The sequence below is a fragment of the Bidens hawaiensis genome, unplaced genomic scaffold, assembly GCF_021521415.1.
Source record: "Bidens hawaiensis isolate Kalapana, Puna unplaced genomic scaffold, B.hawaiensis_p1.1 tig00022023_1, whole genome shotgun sequence".
NCBI lineage: Eukaryota > Viridiplantae > Streptophyta > Magnoliopsida > Asterales > Asteraceae > Bidens > Bidens hawaiensis.
In genome coordinates this window covers 288,448-294,151 of record NW_027493417.1, presented here as the reverse complement: position 1 = coordinate 294,151, position 5,704 = coordinate 288,448, and the positions used below count along the sequence as shown (strand labels likewise).

At 37.2% G+C, this 5,704-nt stretch overlaps 1 long non-coding RNA gene across 1 annotated transcript; it reads left to right on the top strand.

The window, feature by feature from the left end:
- The first annotated feature begins 3,418 nt into the window (after positions 1-3,418).
- LOC143564563 (uncharacterized) lies at positions 3,419-5,056 on the top strand. Its single transcript, XR_013140897.1, has 2 exons — positions 3,419-4,276; positions 4,324-5,056. It is a non-coding gene; the product is annotated as an uncharacterized LOC143564563 (long non-coding RNA).
- Positions 5,057-5,704: the final 648 nt, after the last annotated feature.

Sequence of the window (5,704 nt, the reverse complement as noted above, 5' to 3'; positions counted from 1 at the left end):
GATCTTTATTTTAATTTTTATCGTTAACATGAGTACCAATTGAAAAACAAAATGACCAAAATCTATAACACAATGTATAGAAAAACTGAATTAAAAAACACAATGAACAACCAAATAACACAACATAAAAAAACTCACTAGCATTTTTTTACTTTCATATGACAATATGATATTCATACTAAAGATAAAAAAACGCTTTTATTATGTTAAAAACAATTTTCTAAAACAAATGTCGTATGAAGAAGTTATAAAGGTTTTAAAATGATGGCGGAATTGGCATATGCCTTGCATGTGGAGAGAGAAAGTCATCATTAGTGGGTTATTACCTTCATGCTTTTTATATCAATTTTTATTTTTAAATTAATCTCCACCATCCAAATCTAAGATCAATGGATTATATTCCTTCTCACATTTCTCATTTTTGTTGTACTTTGTATTTTAACTTTACCCTCCAAACTATAAGGCATCTGCCTATTATAATTCATATTTACACTTATACCAATGATATAACTTTCAATTTTATTGTCAAGAGCAGTTCCGTAGCATAACTATCATAGATTTTACACTCAATTTAGATTTATACTTGATTTCGCTAGTAAGTTTCTCCCTTTCATTCATAATCATTAATGTTAGAGAAATCAAGTAAAAATCAAATATACATCAATAATGATTATGCTACCGGAATTGCTTTAAGTAAAAAAAGTGAAAGTTAGGAATATTGGTAGTAAATGTGTTAGAACGAATTACTACCGGCCAACAAGTCATAATTAGGTTGTGTGTTGTCATATAATGCCTTAGGGCATTTTGGGTGCCAATTCAGCACATCAGCGCCGGCTAAACCATGCCAGGGCGTTAATGTGTCGGTGTTTTTGAAATGGTGGTAACGTGGTAACAAGCGTTAGAATAACTATGAGGACCTCCCATCTAATAGGCAAGTGTCTCTACCATGTGGGCTAGTCCCATATTGACTGCAAAATACGAGCATTTAACTATGAAAATGTAATATATTATTGAAATTAAGAAAGTTGAAGCATTTTATATAATCCAACGTGATTGGTGGCATCAAGACATGGCATTCTTGAACTGGCATCTTCTTTCCTTTTCATACTTAAATCCCATTCTCTGTTCGAGTCTAAGCATGTAGGATACTTAAATCTCTCGAACTTTGCTCTGATACCAACTTGTAAGGCCCCGTTACCGGCGCCTCACATTGGACGTTGGATTTACTCATAAACACAGTTCCAAATATCAGAGTTAATTAAAACTTTACGCGGAATATAAATCTTTCATAAAACATCACATATCAATCATAAACATGTCTAAAAACATTCCTCCTGTCTTTCAAAATCAAAACATAATTATAAAACATAGCAGGTATTCAGATGCCAGGCTTTTATTCTTCTGTCATGTGTCCCACTCACGCCAGCTGTCGCATCATACTCACCTGCGTGCATACTAAAAGTCAGCTACGCTGAGTGAGTTCTAGTTAATCATACATCATACAATACCATTACTTACCTTCAATTACGCATCCGAAGATACGTAATAATTTCTTTACTCATTTACCTTCATTACATAATTTCATGAATACGTTCATACTTTATATTACTTTCATACTATATAGCTACTGTTCATTCTAACTCAGATATTATTGGGGTCTGATCCCTCTTTCCTTTGTCTATCTCAAATATTATTAGGGTCTGATCCCTTTCTCGTCTATCTCATATATTATTAGGGTTTGATCCCTCTTTCCTTTGTCTATCTCAGATATTTTAGGGTCTGATCCCTTTCTTGTCTATCTCAGATATTATTAGGGTCTGATCCCTTTTTACTTCTCTATCTCAGATATTATTAGGGTCTGATCCCTTTCTTCTCTATCTCAGATATTATTAGGGTCTGATCCCTCTTTCTTCATCTTCGTATATACTGTCTTTACATACCCATAACATACATATACTTTATTAGTCATTTATACATATTCATATGTTGTACATATATATTTATATATCATACACATTCATCTTTCATATACATACCTCCCTTGTCTATACGCGCAATATCCGAAGATCGTTCGCGTACCGACAAGCTTTCATTCATAATCATGACATATATCTATCACATAAATCATACAAGGCATACACCTACCATTTAATGTAAGTGTATTAACTATCGCATCGAGTATGCACACAGCCCCGAAAACATAACAAGGAAGTGGAGGAAGTGGGGCTAGAAACTCACATGGATCCTGTTGGGTTCGTCGTTTATCGTAATTCCTTTCTTTAGTTGAGCACGGCTAACTGTTAAATATATATATATATATATATATATATATATACTAACCGTCTAACTAGTTAAGCTGGTATTTTAGTTTACTAACGGGTTTCCTGAGTTGGGCTTGTTTGCTTTAGTTTAGATATGGGCTTAAAGTGTGAGCTTAGTTGATTCAAGTCCAATTTGCTCAATATATGGGCCCACTGGAGTCGGCCCATTATCCAACAGAGATCTGGCCGAGAACTCCTTGGCAGAGAATTCAGCCCGTGACTGAGAACCATGGTCTTGACCGAGAACCCCATGGCTGAGAACCCTGGATCACCGAGAAATCTCGTCACCGAGAATCCTCGTTGACCGAGAACTCCAATTGGCCGAAACCCATGCTGACCGAGTTCACATGGTGGCCGAGAACACCCAACTCACTCATTTTTTCTATCTTATGATTCTTCCTTGTCCAGATTACTTGATTCATGGTTCAAATCACGAACTTTTAACCCTTTACCATCATCATTCATACCCGTTTACACCCATTACTTATCACAGCTTCAAGATCTATACCATTTTAGGCATAAAGTTTGGACCTTTATAAGTTTAAAATGTTCTAGGCTAGGTCTAGGGTTCACTTGATGAACCGTTCATAACCTTAAGCTTGCAAACGTCCATTTTAGTCATCAACTTTGCAACTTTATGAAACATCTAGACCCGATCTACTCTAGGGTTAAGCTTCATGGAAAAACGTTCATAAAAATGTAATCTTTAAGGTTAAAGCACATACCTTTAAGCGTATTTAGGTTTCGGGTAAGCTTGTTTATGAACTATGCTCTTGTATCTATCTTGTATATGAAGATCTTATCTATGTTTGGCTTGATTTCGGTCTTGAAAGCCTTCCTCTAGCTCGCGGCCGTATGAAGGTGTTTAGGTGTGTGTTTTTAAGGTGTAGAGAGAATAAGATGGATAAGTTGGATGAAAATGGAAAGATTTAGGGTTTAAGGGGTATTTATACTCCCTTAAGCCCATGGACCTAAGGCCCAACTTTCCTTTTTAGTCCATGATTAATTATCTTTAATTAACCTCCTTATCTTTCCATTTTTACCATTTGAGAATTCTGCAATTTGTCTCCCTGGTTAATATACACATTCGATGGGTTTCCTCCTGAAAAAGATTTTGCGAAGTTTGGGCCCCTGTGTTTCTCCGGCGGGTTCCTCTGACTCCTACCGTCAGTTGACCCGTCGTTGACCGTTAATGTCGAAGGGTAATATAGTCTTTTCCTTATTTACATACCCCTGATTCAATAAAACCCCCGATTTAGGGTTTTTTTCCCCAAACACCCAAATACAAACCAACCGTTCGAACATTGAACCCCTAATTTTTCCGATCACCGTTAAAATCAAACGTCAACTTCACACATCGCAATGTCGACCTCGTATTCTATTAGGCCGGACAGTGAGTATTGTGACCCGTACGACCTATATGGTAAGGTGTTACTGTGTGTTCAAAATTTTCATTTTATTTACTTGTGTGTTGTTAACGGGTTGAATGTACTGTTGTTATAGGTGAAAATTATTCAAATGCGTTCACCATAAAACTTTTCCATGGAGGGTCTTTCGCTACCGAGGGGCAGCGAAGATACGAAGGGGGGAAGATCACTTACGTTGACGAAGTTCAAGTTTCTGAATTTTGTAAAAGTTTGTTGCTTGAAATACTTTGTAAGTTACAATATGGTTGTGGTCCAGCTTGTTGTTTTCATTACAAACATCCACGTATAAGTTTGGACTTGGGTTTAAAGCCGTTGGTTGAAGATTATCATTTTCAAGATGTTTGTGATATGATTAGAGGTAGTGATGGTATAGGTACTCACATTGTTGAGATTTTTGTAGAACATGGCAGGACTAGTGGTATATGTACAGAAATTGTGGTCTATGATTCTGGATTTGTACCTGGTTTTGGTTTTGATAGTGTTCATGAAGTGAGTGGTCAAAGTGTCCATGAAGTGAGTGGTGAAAGTGTCTATGAAGCGGGTGGTGAAAGTGTTGATGAAGTGGGTGGTGAAAGTGTTATGAAGAGAGTGCTGAAAATAGTTCTAGTGAGGAAGATGATGACAGTTATGATATTGATTGATCAGATGAAAGTGTTCCTGAGTATACGGCTGCCTTTCAAACACCCTTGGAGGATGTAGAAGTTGACATGAGGTTGTATAAAGCTATTGTAGATTTTGATGTGGTAGAAGCAGCAGCTGATCATATTAGTGATGATGATGGTTTAAATCCTTGCATGGATACCTATGAGAGCTCTGATGATGAGCGCCTGAGTGTCTTGAATAGTATGCTAAGAAAGTTCAAGGGTAAGGAAAGGAATAATGATGATGAGTGTCCATTTTATGTTGGTCAGTTAATACCATTAAAGGAAACATTGAATGAAATGGTTAAGAGTTATGCTATTCATGCTAGAAGAGATTTGTATATCAAGAAGAATGATCCTTAAGGTTTAGGGTGATTTGTTTGGGGACCAATCCTAATTTGGTTGCTGGTGAGGGGTCAAATGTGTCAAGTCAGGAAAAGTTGAAGGTAAAAAAAGGGAAAAGAAACCCACTTGCCCTTGGACACTGCACATCTCAAGACAAACTGTTGAGGATAATTGGTGTGTGAAGGCCATTCCCAGAAAACACGACTGTCTAAGAAGTAGAACAATTGGTTTGTACACAATGTCTACTATTGCCAAAGAGATTGAGGTTGAGCTACAAACCACCCCCAACTTATCTGCCAAAGAATTGAAGGCTAAATTCCAGCAGATGCATCAAGTACAACTTTCTGAATCCAAGATGAGAAGAGCAAAGACAATAGCCTTGCAAAGGAAGGATGGTGACTACACCAAACAATACACCCACCTCAGATCCTATATTGATGAGCTTCTTAAAGCAAACCCAGGTAGTACCATTAAATTAGATGTTGAACCATGTGCTAACCCTAACCTTAAAACAAGGCAATTTAGAAGGATATATGTGTGTTATGCTGCTTTGGTTAAAGGATTTAAATTGCTTGGTAGAGAACTTCTTGGGTTGGATGGTTGTTTTATGAAAGGGAAATACCCCGGACAGATTTTGACTGCTGTCGGGACGGACGGTAACAATTGCTTGTATCATGTTGCCTTTGCAATAGTGGAAGCCGAATGCACAGACTCATGGAAATGGTTCTTAGATCTCCTTGGAGATGATCTTGACTTGCCTTATGATGCCAATTTTACTTTCATAAGTGGCCGACAAAAGGTATGTACACGTAGGATATATTTGTAATAGGCTAACTCATGTACACTAATTATGGTGATTTGACTGTTGTAGGGACTTATTCAAGCAGTTGAGAGTGTTTTCGCTAGGGCAGAGCATCGGTTTTGTTGTAGACGCATCCATGAGAACTTGAGGCAAACCTGGAGGGGAGAT